This window comes from Anser anser (assembly GCF_964211835.1).
Source record: "Anser anser genome assembly, chromosome: 2".
NCBI lineage: Eukaryota > Metazoa > Chordata > Aves > Anseriformes > Anatidae > Anser > Anser anser.
Window position 1 is genome coordinate 70,149,906 of NC_139721.1, and position 16,102 is coordinate 70,166,007.

Consider the following 16,102-nt stretch of genomic DNA (forward strand, 5'->3'; position numbering starts at 1 on the left):
ATGGCATGCGTGATGGTTGCTTGCTTGTGCACAGGCACATTTTCACGCCTGACACGTGGTTAGCCCAGTGCCACCAGCCGATGCTGCCTGCGGTTACGTGGAATTTCAGTAGGAATGGCAACACACAGCAGGGGAGAGAAACAGGCCATAAGAGTTATTTCAGGCAGATGCTGGTGATAGCTGCTGGTAACAACAGTAAATCGTCAAAAGCAAATATTTATATATCTTCAGAAAAATAGAAATAAAAAACATCTCCACCTGAACAGTGTTTGGTAATTGCTCAGTGGTTCCATAGGCAGGAGAAGAGCTTCGTGGACAGACAGTTTTGTATAAAGCTGTTGTTGTTTACACCTGAAACTGGTGTACGAATAAAGCCGTCGCTCTTTCCTGCCAATCCTCCTTTGCTCCGAGCCAAGAAAGCCCGTGGAGCTGCATGACGGTGTTCCTTGCAATTGTTCCTTGCAGGTGTAGCTTTTATATTCATTTGTCAGCAGTTGTCCAGGTCAACTCACACACTGAGCCACGCTTAATCCAACAAAGAAACGTGTTAAGAAAAGCAAGGAGGGGATTATTCAGAAAAGGGAACTTTGGCTTAGTCCCTAACCAGCCTTAGGCAGAAAAGAGAGAGCATGGAGTTAATTTTCTGCTTTGAATTGCCCTCTAGAGGAGTTTAGCTTTTCCACCAAATTCAGCCATGGTGGCCATGAGTAAGCTGTCACGTTGGGAGACCCACCTGGCTGTGACTGTCATCTCCATCTGCATTACTTCGTCTTCCTCATTAAGCACAACTCAAGGATAAGTTTTTTGTTTTTGTTTTTGTTTTTTGGCATCTGTTTCCCTGAGCAAAGCCCACTCTTGGCTCCTTAATCAGCAAGATGGATGAGACTTCATCTCCCAAGCAATTTTGGAAGTCATGACCCCCTGGTACCTCTCACTGTGGCTGCTTTCTCCCTGCAGTGGCAACCCCCATGGCCCCCAGTGCCAAACCTGCCCCACCTGGTCTGTGTTTAACTTGAGATGGCAAGGACTGGGTGCTCACATTGTCTTCTGCAATCCTGAAAGCCACCAGGAGCATGGGGTGAGAAAGTGAGGCTCTGATGGAGGGGACACAAGGAGGGGACTGAGGGACTAAAGCCCTGCAGCTGCTGGTGGTGGCTGGGTGCTGGCAGGGGCTGGAAGGAGCACAGGGAGGTGGTGAGGAGAGAGGAAAGCCTGAGAGAGGCCAGGGAGAGGAGAGACAGGGCTGCAATAATTCAAGGAGGAAGGAGATGGAGAAGCAGGAAAAAAAAAAAAAAGTGATGGTGGTAGGAAGCCCTGAGCATCATTATACTGTGTTGCATAATTGTAATGCGCTGTTGTCATCGCTACGCCTCAAAAATCACACATTAAATCTCAGAAAAGCTCAAACTTAGCTTAAATATCTAGAGACTGCTTAAAAAACAATAACTTTGACCCTTTTTCTTTTCACTTCTCATTGTGGAAGGAAGACTCTGATCACGTCTTCAGGCTTTTTTTTTTTTTTTTCTAGAAATTAACATCTGAGAAAACTGTTCTCAACAAACTGTGTGACTCAGAGAACTGGGGCTTCGGGGAAAACACCAGACATCACAAACCTTACCACAAAATGGCAAGCACTAGCCAGTGGGGGCTTAGGCTTTCTCTGGAGCTGCCCCTTTAGGTTCCTGGTAGTCTGCTGTTTGCAGAGGTAGCTTTGATTTTGCAGCAGAGAACCAAGGCAGGAAACACAGAAGACATATTACCTCCCAGACACTTGCTTTTTTGAGATTGCATTTGATGTTGTCATTTAATTTTCGCTAGAAATGGGACTAGATGTTTTCTCTTTGTGCAACATGCATGGATGTGTCTTATGCAGGCATTCACAGCCATCTGTATATTTGACAGAGGTGGTGAGATACTCTTCCAGGCCCAGCTAAAGTGGCTTCCAGAGACAGTCTCTGAGCTCAGTGCAGGTCTTGCTTCTTCTGCAGATTCACCTGTCCTTCACAGCCTGGACACACACACAGCACCTCAGCCCTCTCCTCGCATTAGCTGGGTGGGTTGATATGGCCCAAAACCTCACCACAGAGCCACGAGCCATCTGTGAAGCACCACGAGGTGCAGCATTGTCCCACAGGTGAACCTCGTTTGTGTAGCACTCAGAAACTCCTGACAAACAGCCAAAGTCTCCAAATTCTGCCTGGACAAAGTTTCCAGATGGAAAAAATAGTATAGCTCTAGAGAAATGTGGGCTGTATCCAAAGCCAGAAATGTTTAGCTTCCCAGTCAAACACCAAGGGCTAGCTGGCTCAAGTCCTCAGATTTGCAAAGGCAAACCCCAGGTCTCAGTGCCCCTCCAGGCAGTGTGAAAGCTAATCTGGGCATTTGCAGAAAACCCTGATAAAATAAAGCTCATCTTAATGTTTTATCCAAAAGGATTTTGATGTGTTTGAAAGTTTATCTCATCTCTTGAAATCACCTGTGGCTTCCTTTTAAAGTCTGCAGTCATCACACCTACAATAGATCTCTCTAAGGAACTGCAGCTTCTTGAAATTAAATTAGAATAGGAAGTGGCTATATCAAATAAATAAACACACAGAATAAAACAGGCAGGGTGGCTTGGAAATACAACAGCAGTCACCGTAGAAAAACACCTTTCCTCCAGTGTGGAATACATTAAACAACACTTTTTAATGCATGTTTTTTTTTCATCCCCAGAGAGAAAAAGCAATTTATCTAGGTATCTCACTTGCCTAAGCTGAACCCCAGTGTTTGTAGAGTCGTCTGTGTCACAGTGAATATTTCTTCTACAGATAGGGGTGGTGGGAAGGGAGAGAGTGAGAGGAGATTAGTTCTTTCCAAGGACTCTTTCTCCTAATGGAAGTGACCCCTAAAAAGTAAAGAATGGCTTAATTTTATTTCCTTGCTTAAATATTTTAATTCTCCTGAAATATATCATGTGCTCTTGATGAATACGAGCTAGAAGAAATAATCTTTAAAGTCCTAAAGATATGTGCAAATCAGTTAGTCCTATGCCAGAGCTGACTATATAGCTTTCCTTTAAAGATAAACTTTACATTTCCACTTTTAATAATTTTCTTCTTTCTCCCTTTTTTTTTCTTTCATTTTTGACTGTTATATTTTCCAAGACTAGATGGATCTACCTGATCTATTGGGTGACCATCCAAACCCACAGATACCTTTACAAATCTCCAAGCCACTCTCCAATAAGTCTTCATAATTCCTTGGAATTCTATTTATTTTTAGGAGATGAAGTAGTATTTTTTGTTAACTATGTTCAACTAACATTTAGACTATTGCTCAATGTAGAGGTTTAATTAGTTAACACCCCACTGCATGTAAAGCAGCTCCTCATCACACCAGGTGCCACTGTCTATAACTGTGCCGACTCCTTTCACCTTTTCACCCCAGGAAGAAAAAGGACAATCCGCAGAGGCACTGCTATATGATATTGAAAATTTTCCCATCAGACGAAGTTAACAGAGATTCGGAGGGAGCCCTGCAAGTTGAAATCCTCTACTCAGGACCACTCTTGGCCTTGTGCTCGAGGCAGGGCTCCTTGGAGGCACCCCCCATGGCTCCTGGTCCCTCTGCCCTGGTGCCACCAGGTGACACCCTTGGTCTTCTGTCTTCTCCAACCCAGGCTGGTGTCCAGCACCTCCTGAGAACTTTCTGCTGACCAGTTTTCCTCTGTATGTCGATGAGGGATTTCTCTCTGCTTCTGCAGAGCTTACTGCCTGTGCCAGCTTTAGTTTCCTACTGTGTGGCAACTTCTACTTGACCGTGGACACATGGATGGTAAGAGCAGCAAGTCAGCAAGTCCTTTCTCTTTTCATCCACTTCCTAGTGAAGGAAACATTAGCATGTCAGATTGCCAGACAACACACCACGGACTTCTCCCACATATTGTTCCTTTTCTTCTTTTTTTTTTTTTTTCACGCCCAGAGGTAAAGAGGTGAGTGACAGATTTCCAGTTGGGGGAAAACTGATGCTGAGCAGTGCTATTGCAGCTTTTCTGCCTTTTACACTTGAGCAGGAAGGGGTCCTGGAGCAAGGCACTAAAGCCAACAGCTTATCCATGAAGCCACCAGCTAATTAGTCATAAAAAAAAAATTAAAAAAAAAAATGCAAACTGTCATGAGAAGAAAGTTGGGGTTTAAAAGGATTTATCTTTATAGTTCTAAATGGCTACAGTTCAATCACAAAGCAAAAGAATACAGGATAATTTACAAAGGGTCAATTTGATAAAAGGAGGGAAAAAGATACCTGAGTTTCATTTAACTCACCGGGGAGGAAGTCGTGTTCGGTGTGCTGGCTACACTTGCATGTAGCTGGATAATTGCTAGGTTAGGAACTGAAATAGCAGTATGTGGGCATGATCCGATGGAGCAAGCAGATACATGGGGAAAAAATAAAAAAAAAAGCTCAGCCTTGGGCAATGTGTCACTGCATAGAGAGTAGATCAACTATTCATTTCTGAAATTTACACTTTGTAGGGCATAAGTAAGAAGGGAGGATCAGCTTGCTCCAGCAGTAATGAACATACCCTCTGATGGATGCCGCGTGTGGCTCCATCTAACTAATACAGCCCCCAAAAGGATATTGGAGCCCTACAGAAGTTGTGCAGTCTCACATTGCATTTTTTCAGAAAGTAGCTCAACTAGTCTGAGGGTTAGCTGAAGTTAAGCTCACCTCCTTATCTCCTAGACTTTCACATCACAGCAGGTACTGCAGAGCCAGCCCCTAGGCCCCACAATGTGCCTCTCAGCCAGGTAAATATTTACTAATCAGACTTTGCAGAGGGTTGGAACAAAGGCAGACCAGTTATGCTCAAAGTTTTGAAAGACTGGCTGTGAGGGAGTTGTGTAGAGACACAAAGGGAAATCTGGGACATTGGAAGGAAACTCACAGCAACTGGGGCACCTTGAGAGCCAGGCGAAGAAGAGAGTCGTAGAAGATGCACAGCTGCCAAAACAACTGGCTGGCATCTGCAAAGCCCCAGACAGTGTGCAGTGTGCTCATCCAGGAGCAGGACAGTGTGTGTGCATGTTGGAGAGTGGGGAAACTTGTTTTCACGTGATGGAGAAGGAGGTTTTTCCTGCTGTCCTACAGTCACACGTACAGCAGCAGAAGAAGCCTGAAGGAACAGGTCAAGATCACCAAGGAAGACAAAAACCAGTCTGAAAGATTTCTTATAGACTCCCCTCCTTGAATCAATGTCCCAGTTGCAGTTTTCCTGCCTGTCTTTGCGCTCGCAAGTTATAATTCGCTACCACCAAGTTTTCTTTTCTTATAAAAGAGCAAAATGAATGTACTGTTTATTGTTCACAAAGCACAATGCCATAATCAGGTTAAGAAAACAATTGACTGAATGCTGACGTGTATTATTGAATGAAACTCGGTTCTGAAAGGCTTCATTTGCTCATTGGGGACGCTTGTCTTGTTTACAATGTCACTTCTGCTACAAGTGTTTTTAAGGACAGATGCTTCTGAGAATTAGACGAGCCTGATGGTCTTGTGAAATCACCATGCAAATTTACCAGTCAGGTTCAAAGTCTGCTGCCTCACCTATCAGTACTAATAAAAAGAACATGTATTTGCTTTGTTTGAAGAAGGGCAGGGAGAAAAAAAAAAAAAAAAGAGAGAGAGAGAGAGAGAGAAAGTAGAAGAGACATATGAAAAGAGGAAGGAGGAAGAGGGAACACACGTAGAATTAGAGCAGCAGCTGGTAGAGGTGAGAAGAGCTGTACATACATTAGTAGCACATTGTCCTAAATTAGCTCTCCACCAGTTCTGTACCCACCTTGAAAACAAGCTCCTTCATGCTACTTCATTACTCTGTAGTCTGAAGTTTCAAAGAGAAATACATTTCCCAATAACAATATTTTCATCTTGTCCTATTCTTGGAATTGTCAAAAATATGCCACCCTTGCCTCAACCAGTCATATTCATCCATTTTGGTCTAGTCTCGGAGATTCCTTATCATTTTTTATACCTATTTTTATCAATCAAAGTGCTGTTTTAAAGGCTGATTTTTCTGATAAGTTGCTGTTTTGAAGGTAACATCCTCAGAAGTTGATCAGGGATCTTCTCTAGGTTTCCATTCACCTACTAGAACAGCATCCAAGTTTTAAGGACATATTTTGCCTAGCTTTATATCCCTCTCATTTTAAACAAGAAAACCTTTTTGTTTTTTTTTTTGATGATGAAATCTGTGGTAGCTCCAATCTCCTCAAACTTCTCTAGAGGAACAGCTATGCACACTCCAACCCAGGAGATCAGCAGTGATACCCCCATGGAACCAAGAGTGTCTCTTGCTATCTAACCAGGAGAGGTCTTGGGCACACATGGATTTACCACTTTATGGAGGCTCCCAAGTCTTAGTCATTTTTGAAGGGCCTTGCAATTTCAATATCTTTTGGTTTCCTGAGCTCAAATTAAAGCGTGTGCGCAATGGGATGCCCAGCACAGCTAGCACAGCTCTGCACAGCATGCTGACTGTTCTTCTGAACTTTGAGAATTTGGCACGTGAAGTCACACAACAGAGGACAATGATGTCCCCTCTAGATATGGTAGGACACCTTTTATTGGCAAATCACCAGCAGCAAGAGATTAAGCTAACTATGTAAATAGTGGAGGCATGATAAATGTACTTTTTTTTTTTCTTTTCCCCTACTCAATCCCTTTACTATGTTTTGTGGTATAAAAACAATAAGCTGCTGTTCTCCCCTAAGTTCCTCATATTTAGTAGACTCAAAGTCCCCTTGAGGTTCAAGAGGTTGAATCTGCAGTACAAAACCATGTGAGTTTGTGCAGAACTCTCCTGGTTCACCAAGAGACTCAGGAGGAGCACGCAGGCTGATGTGCCACTAAGCTGGAGTTGAGAAGTAGATGCTGAGACAGTCCTGTAAAGCAAAGCACAAGAGAGGGGTAGGGCTGGAGACATTATGTTGAAAGAAGCGTAAGTAGAAATTTTTGCCAAGCAGCGTCTGGGAACTTAGCTGTGGGACTGGCTAGCCCACAAACTGTTTGAGACAGTTCATAACTTAGAAAATGTACTCCAAGCTAAGAGATACACATGCTTGTAAGACCCAAAGATTAGCCAAAAAGCCAGTGTGAGTGATTTATTCACAGGCCAGGACAGGGAGCAACACTGAGGTTTGAGCAACAGAATACGGATGGGAAAAAAAGCAAGCAACCAAGAGAAAAAATAGACCTTGAGCCCTGTGTTAGTGGAGATACTGGATGCTGTAAGCAGTCAGTGGGATTGACACTGGAGCTGCTCAACACCTTTAGAAAAGGCAGCAGATAACGAGAAGCAGCATTAAGAACAAATCAAGGAAAAGGAAATCTACTGCTGTCTCTACTTAGAGATTGTGGATTGAAAATGTAGAGAGAGGTGGTGAAAACTTTAAAAAAGGCCAAGCAAACAATTTCACTAGCACTGGCAGAGTGTTTTTAAATCACATCCTTTTATAATCTACTATATGCATTACCATAACATGGCATTGCATTATTCAGGCACGTAAACAATTGTTGAGTTCCCAACTTCTGCTACTGGAAAAAGACGATGACCTGGGGGAAAGAATTTCTGTAGTAAATACCTCAGCATGAATAATAAGATGAGGTTATTTAAGTGACAGCTTCTTGAAAAATTAGCCTAACTTCCTAATAACTGTACTACACAGCTTAAAGAAATCTAATTTTATCTCTGCCTCCCACACAGTAAATCTCCCTATCGCATTCTTTCCTTGCTTCACTGCTATTTCTTTGCTTAATAATCAGCTACTTAAAAGATTGGGGATAATGTTAATAATGGGCAAATTAGATACACAGGAAAGAAGTGTTTTCTGTGCTTTCAGAGGTACCCAGCATGACAGTCATTAAACTAAAACCTGGGCTTGAAGAGGGAGCAGAGACCTGGGCAGGCTGCAGTGGAACAGGGCAAGGACTCCGGCTAAGTTAGCATCAAGCAGACAGTGTTAGTCAGTTTAGCAATGACAAAAAATAAAATAAAAAAAAAAAACACAACAGGAACTCCTCTCCCCTTCAGCATTTTCCCCCCATAAACTAATTAAGCTATAATATTATGAGCACTTCCTTTCAGCCTAGGCTTCCCTTTTAGCATGACTGTGGGCAGGCTGGGCAAAGCTGGGTTTTTGCTTAGATGCAAAAAAAAAAAAAAAAAGGCACTACATTTTGCCTCAGTCTCCTTTATTATTTTGTTTCTAGCTCTGCACAAAGCCACTCACATGCCCAGTGGCTCAATCTCACTTCCAATTAAGTCAATGATAAAACTCACATTGACTTAAATGGGAGCAGGTTTGCATCCCAAAGGCTAACAGTCAAGGCTTTTAACAGTGAGACTAATAATAGGGAAACTAGAAAGAGTTAGAAAATGTCTTCTTCTCTTTTCTTAGGCACAGTAATTCAAAGTGAATAGAGTAGGCATGTTCAGTTTGAAATTATTTTGGGGGAGAAAAAATACATAGTGAGTCTATTTATAACGCAGTGATTCAGCTCTTCTTATAATTTGTGTGGATGGATCTGTGCATAGAAGGAGGCAGCACATAGCAGGAGTTGCTGACTACCCCTTTAAATAGTTTGCAAGCCCTTTCTTAGCCCTTACTATAGTCAGCCCTTACTATGTAAGCTAGCCTGTGCAGCAGTGTACACATGTCTGGGTGCTAAAGTGTTTTGGTTGATTAACTTGCCTGTATTGGAGCTGAAGAAAGAGCAGAAGAGCCGGCAGGCACCTGGCAGTTCTTCAGCATTGGCTTCCTGCTATGGGCAGAGTCCGTGCAAGGCCAAGGAAGGAAGAAATTTTTATTTTTTATCTTTTTTTGACAAAATCAAGCAGAAAGGAGAGATTAGGACTGTGGTGTGCTGCGGTGAGCCGATGCACAGCAGAAAATGGCCCGATGGCTGCAGGCACGCAGCTGGCGGGCTGCACGGGAACCCTGCCTCTTCCTGCCTGGCGGACACCCAGGCAGCACAACGGGACTCGTTCTGGGGAGGCTGACACTATGGAAAGTTGGGAGCCTCCTGCCAGCTGGATGTGACGCTTCTTCAGGATGCCCGTACGAGTCATAGCTGTAACGTTGCACCACGTGTGGGAATAGGGAAGCCTGACCTGTCACGGTGTTGGGAGCGTTTTCCATCTGTGCTGCTTGTTCGTCATCTGATGGGTGCACACCACCCTCATTTGTGCCTTTCGTCTCGGTGCCTTTTCCTTCTCCTTGCTTCTTCCCTGCTAGTGGGGTGGAAGGAAATGCCTTTGCCTTTTCCAGTGTTTGTTACCAAGCTCCAGCTGAGAACGCTGAATTGCAGCACTGCCTGAACAACCTGGTGTGAAACGCCACACTGCCAATGCAGGAGGGAGGGGTGACCTAGGTAAACTGAGCCAGGTTTGTAAATGACTCAAATTCAGCTTGCAGCTTTGCAACAGCTTTGAAAAATGAAATGGCTCACATGGAAAAGACAGGGGACAAAGGTTCATGACCTATTACACTAATGGGAAGCCAGGTACCTCAACAGAAGTTGCTCAGGATGAACACGAGGGCAACGGGCATCTATAGCATCAGCTCCCAGATCTCTCAGGCCACAATTTGGAGGGTACACATGCACACAACCACACTTGCACTGTTTTTCTCTCCTTTTCTGCACCATTCTCATTTCCATTTTTTTTTTTTGAATGTCATGGCTTCGGAACCCAAAACAGCCCCAGCCACTTTCTTTAATTACAACACGCATTGTGGTTTCTTGTTCCTGAGTCAGATGTTGAGGGCCAATGGCATTTGAAACAATTATAAAGTTGATCCCAAAATAGTACCTTGGTACAAGCACAAACCACAAAACCTCCTGGAGAAGGAGGCAGTGCAGATGTGGGGGCTGAGGGTCTGCCCCCCGCCCCTCTCAGAGCACTAAGGTCTGTCCTGAGCATCTCTGCCCCCTGGCATGCAATGGATGTCCAAATCCCAGCACATTTCCCTCCTGCTCCAGCAACACTGCATGACCCACAGACCCCCCTGGCCCTGTATGTTCAAGTGCTCTTCCCTGGCACTGCAATGGCAAGGAAAAGATGCACCATTGGCATCGCATGGGAGGTCCCACTCATCTCCCTGTTGCTGCTAGCTCCACCTCATCTGTGGAGAGCAGAAGCAGGGGAGAAGCACTTGCATGGCTGCAGCAGTGCCTTTAAAAACTGTACACACCTTTGGGAAATGCCCTCCTGCAGACAGCTATCTCTGCAGGCCAGCAGGAAGAGGAAAGGGATCTCCTCTGCCCTTCCTGATGCGACAGACCCCAGTGCATCTCGCCCTGCCGCTCCCAGGGGGACTGTGGGCAGATCCTGTGTCGGGGTGACAGAAGAGCGCCCCGAGACCTTGCCTCGCTGCTGTCCTTCGTCTGCAGGGAGGACGCCAGCAGGCTGGATGCCAGCAGGCTGGCCTTGCTCACCCAAACGTGCCGGGTGACAGACACCCATGTTCCTGGTTCCTCTCCGACTTGGCTCGCTTTACAAAGGCACTTTCTTTGTCTGGCTACTGGAAGTTCACCCGGGGCTCTTAATGGATGCTTCCCCTGCGCCGTGACTACTGATAAACATTCTTCATTAAAGTATAAAATTAATCTCTGCTGAATATATGGGATGCAGCCCGAAGCCCAGCTCAATCTCCATTAACTGCATTGTTCTCACAGCTGAGGGAAATAAGATTTATTTTAGTCAGTAAAGTGAACAAACACCACCTGTGATCCTCTCAGGAAGATGACCTGAGCTAGGAGGTGACATTTTTACTGCTCCTTTCTGACTATAACCAGGCCTAATGGTGCATGGCTTATTATGCTTCCAGCAGCCATCTTTTTCAGTTGAAAATGAGCTTTTTGTCAATTAAATTCTCAGTGAAAATAAAGACATGTACAACATGCATATAATAATTCAATTTAAAAAACACACTGCATGAAAGGGGCTTTAAGAATGGTGCTGTAAATGAAAGATAAGAGTTTTAATTTTATTTCTATTTCTTTTTTGGCTTGAATAAATTGCCAGTCTTGTTAGCATTTCCTATACAGTGGTCACAGGATGAATCAGCCCGCAAACATGACCAGCCCCTTTGCTTTCCAAGCGGCTCACTGGCTGAAGGAACTTATCCACTGCCACTGCTGTATGGATCAACGGGGTAAGTCACTTCTTCATGCTGTCAGCTTGGAGCTCTGACAATCAATACGTTCACTGTTTGAGGAGGGATGGAGAAACTCTTTCAGTGAACTGTGTGTGACTTTCAAAGCATAAACAGAGCTTAAATGAGGACAAGGATACTTCTTCATTACATCGCTTTTTCAAGGTTAATGCAACTCCTGGGAAGTTCAGAGCCCATAACAATGCAGGCTTTCTCCATACATGTTGTAAATCAGGTTTCTTCCAGCAAAGTTAGACAGTATGTGCCAAGCAGACATTGCCTACCCAGTTTGTCCTTGAAGATGTGCTGTGCTTGGTTTCCTGCACATGACACAGCAGTGTTAAAAATACATCCAGGAGTGATGTGCTTGCATTCTGCTGCGTGCTCTCTTCTGGAACTGTCTTAGGGTCCAGGCCTTGATAGAGTTCAACAACTTGAGTTTTCGGGCATGCTTGGGATAAACTTAGATTTAGCATCCCACATAGACTCTCCTCCTCTATCACCATCTGGGAGCACTAGATGGAATCACAGCCCCTACAGGGAGAGATATCAGTATTGTGTCGACTGATGCTGATTTGTGCAAGAAGCCAGACCAGGTGGGAATCCCATGCTCTGGTTCAGGATTCACATGAAATATACACATGGCATGTGAAAGGGCAGGAGAGAGAAAAGAGCCTTTTAAAGCAATGCCGTAGGTCTGTTCAGGACTAAGTTGCAGGACTAAGTTTCATTTCATTATTTGAGGCAAAACTTATGAAGCAGGTAAATTATAGACAGTAAGACTAATGCTGTAGTGATCATTACTGTCAGAGGCACCTAACTCCTCTACATCCCCTTGAAAATCTGCTGCATGCTGCACTGGTGGAGCAGAGTAAGGGCTCTGACTAGCAGAGGCAGAAAAATCGCCCACCATTTTCATGCTTCATCTATGGTTTCCATAGCACGTTTGGCAACATCTCAAGCCTTCCTCAGCCCTATACCTATTATCAGTTATGTTATGTTACAGTGCTGCATTTTAATTGCTGTGTTTTCTGAGACAGAGCTGAATCTAAATATATCTCAAGCGCCAGCAGTGATATTTAGCGCAGCTACCGTAATTAAGTATTCAGCCATCACCAGCAAATAAACTTCTCACTTGAGCAAATGGGTTCTCTGAAAAACACCTGAATGTTTGACAAAATTCCATTTTCTCTTATTTTAATATCATTTGGAGGCCTAGGCTTTCTTGATTGGTGGGGTGTGCACCTAAACTGCCAAGAAATTACCCGTTTTTGATCACAGCTCTTTTCCTTTTATGAATGCAGACACTGACAGCTCTAACAAAGATACTCAGCTAGGAACCTTTTTCTCCTTTAAGAGAAATGAAATACTGCTGGGTTAAAACCACTAATTACAGTTTATAGGAACAATACTTCCTGGAAAAAAAAATAAACTATACTTAACTGTTTTTTTTTTTTTTCCGTTTAAACTAAGGATTTGGCTACAGTCTGATGGCTAACTACTTGCAAAAATCTTCTTCACTGGTACAATTTAGCTGTTAGATTCCAGAGCAAAAAAAAAATACCCCTATCCCACGATAACAACGTATCTTACTGTCAAACTATTTGCTTTGTGTTTCTAGTGCACACATACTTCATGTATGCAATAGGAAGCAAAGAATTTTAATGCATATCACTAATACCTCTCCCCCTTCCCCCAAAGTACATCCTTGAGTGTGAGTAGTTTAGAAACCCTTGGAACTTTTGCTAGCCTGTATGGAATACTTTAAAAAGGGGAAAATCCCTTAGTAAAATGCCTGGGCTGAAGTAAACTGGTGTAGCTCTATGAAGCCAGTGGAACTGCAGGGATTTGTACCCAGACCTCCACGTCTCTATACAAGTACACATATCCCTGCTTTTTCTTGAAGCGCTCTCTCCTCCAAGGTCTTCCACTGGGACCAGGAAGTCTTTCTCACTCCCTTTTTCCTCAGAAAACATCTGAGCATTATATGTATTTGAGAATAGTGGAATAGTGGGAGGCTGAGCTTCTCTCGCAAGAGTTTTCAAATATCAGCTTTCATGCTCCTGGGATTGAAAGAGATATGAGGGGTAGGGAAGGTGACAACTGGGCTTTTCAACCCAGTGGGGCAGTGGATGGCACTGGATCATCTGTCTCCCAGGCATTATTTTGCAAATTCTTTCCACTGACTTGCACAAAAGATCACACTGAATACTATGAATGGCATTGAAAACTAAGCCAGCAGCACTGAACCAGAAGGATGCTTGCTGAATGAAAGCTCGCTCGCTCTCATTTAAATGATAGCTACACAAACTGTGCAGGAAACACTGAGCCTGATCAGAGAAGTGAAGGTGAGAATATTTATTTACCTTTCTTATAACTGCTATTTTGTTTGGCCCATGGGAAATAGCAATCTAAAACTGACTACAAAACCACATTATTTATCAGGTAAGGGAATCTTCAAAAAACAATCACTCTTGTGATGAAATCCAAGGACCAGCTCCTGCTGTTCTTAATCCCTTGAGAAGAGCTTTGTTTTGTGTGTATTGCCACTGAAATCAATGAATACAGAATGGGGCAGAGTCTGAATGTTCATAGACAGTCTGGAAACATAATCTAAATTTTTCAGACCTTAACCCAAAACTCAACCATGTTTGTTGTCGCATGTTGTTGCAAAGACATGTAAACACGTCTTTGTTTCTTCCTACAAGATGTAGAAAATGGCAGGACTGGAACTAGAGCATTTTTAATCTCCCATGCTATTTTAACAACCCCAAATACAAATTCAAAGTCACCTTCTGGATATTTCAGCGGCATAAACATTTTTAAATGCAGATATTTAAAACGTTATATCCCAGTATATCCAGTCTAATGAAGTATTAAAAAGGAAGATTTCAGTTGAGTAAACATTAATAATTGATTAGATGGAACATACTGGCATGCAATATTTTGAACAAGCAGCAAAGCTGAGCCAAACCACAGAAAACATGTTGCAGCACCTCCTTGAGCTGAGGCTCACACTGAATTCAGATCTTGAAGAAGGGAAAAAGTTGGCCCAATGAGAAAAAAAAAAAGAAAATCAGTGTTAAGAACAGGCATGTTCTCTGCTCAAAGTATGTGAGATTACTTAATTCTGTTGTTCCTGAGAGCTCACGCCAGCAACTGCTGAAGTACAGAAACCAAAGTGCTGAGTTTCAAATGGGCGGTTCATGAAATACTTGCAAACCTTCTAGAGGTTAATTCAGTAATGCTAGTCAAATTCACAGAAACAAAAAGACCAATGCCAGTGGCATTGTAAGCACAGTAACTTTTAGTACCTGATTCAAATCTCTCAATCAGCATGCAAGAACTGGCAGAAATCTGACATCTCTGGATCTAGGAGCAAGCTCCAAAGGCTAATGCCAGGATCACATTCCTGAGTCCCTGAGTCTGCTTCTCTCAGACGTCCAGTGAAGTCCCATGCCCGTACCTGTCTCTCACTCTCTTTTCATCTCTTTCATGTTGGTTTCTTCTACTTGTCTCAGACTCGGTTGAAAAGATGTGCCCCTCTGGCTGCAACACAAGACACGAGGGTTCAGAAAAGCTCCCATGTCCTGTGTTGTAGCCGGAGGTCTCACAATAGTTTAGAGCAAACCCTCTGGAGTGCAGGCTCCTTTCGCAGACAGAGCTCTTTTCCTGCACTTTTGAATTCAACCTATGTGTCAATCTGTGAAAGAGAAGCAGAGAAGAATGGAAATAAGGTGCTTGTGGACAGCGAGCAGATAACACTGTGTGCAGCTGCTAGTGTCAACATTGCTAATGGAAAAAAACACCCAAGTAGCCGTCAACCTGGGGCAGAAAGGTCAAATTCAGACCTGTAGTTAGAAGTTGCCATGCAGTTGACCTCCATAAAGCCACACCAGCTCACAGTAGAGTGAATGAGCCTGACTGCCTTCCCAGCAAGATCTCCAAAACTTAGAGGCTCAGAGACTTGGCAACGTAGGCCAGCGCCTATGCTTTCAATGACAAATAAAGCTAAGCAAATAATTAGCTCCTAATCATGTCTAAACAAATTCTGCCTTTTGTTTCTTGTTTGCAAATTGCCCTTACAGGGATCACAACATTTCTAAATTTGTTATGCACAGTTGTTTATGAATGCCTTTATAATTAATAATTCCAGGTTTGCAGATCACTTGTACGGAGTTGTGAATATCTGCAAATCACACTGCATTTCTTAATTATATAAGCCATGTAAGACTTATTCCTGATGACGTTAGTTGCTTAATTAGTTAACTGACACTGTGGATATGCAGCTCAAGAAATTACTTCTGGTAAATGTTCAAACTATTACATTTTAAATCAGCATTGGGGAGAATAGTTTCTGCTAATAAAGCTTCATGCCAAATTTCCACAGAAACAATCCCTTGAATTGGTTCAAAAAAACTGAAATTTGCCTATGTATCTAAGTGGATACTCACAGGACAGCACGAATTTTGTTTTTTTGTTTTGTTACGTTTGTTTTGCTTGTTTTTTAACTGCTTGCTCATCTCAAATCATAAATTAATGCTAACGAAAATATTCAGAGCTGTTGTTGAATTTCTTATGAGCACAGTATTTACTTGCTTGTCTTCTTTTCCTTGAGGACTTACAATTCATTCCCAGCTGAAATGCTTTGAGAGACAGAGCTTGAAAAGATTTCTTTTTTTATAAATGTCAGCCCAGTACAGTACATTGCTGTGCATTACAATAAAGATCAGCAATTTGGAGCCAGGTATACAAGACAAGATTATTGCTATCTGTTCAAAATATCTTTGGCAGATTTATTGTTTTTTTGTCCCTGACTCTTTACATATGACTTTTATGTTGTCACTACTTCCTTTGGTAGTTTCGCTTCTCCAAACAAACTCGAAGAAGCAGGAGATGAAATGAAG

The 16,102-nt window shown here is 43.0% G+C and overlaps 1 long non-coding RNA gene across 1 annotated transcript in view; it reads right to left on the reverse strand.

Moving 5' to 3' along the window:
• The window catches only part of LOC310893588, a 74,408-nt gene that overhangs the window by 15,494 nt on the left and 42,812 nt on the right, over positions 1-16,102 (reverse strand). The window contains exon 6 of the long non-coding RNA XR_014579111.1: positions 1-14,898. This exon is cut by the window's left edge and continues 14,001 nt beyond it. This is a non-coding gene — a long non-coding RNA (uncharacterized lncRNA). The remainder of the gene's footprint in view (positions 14,899-16,102) is intronic.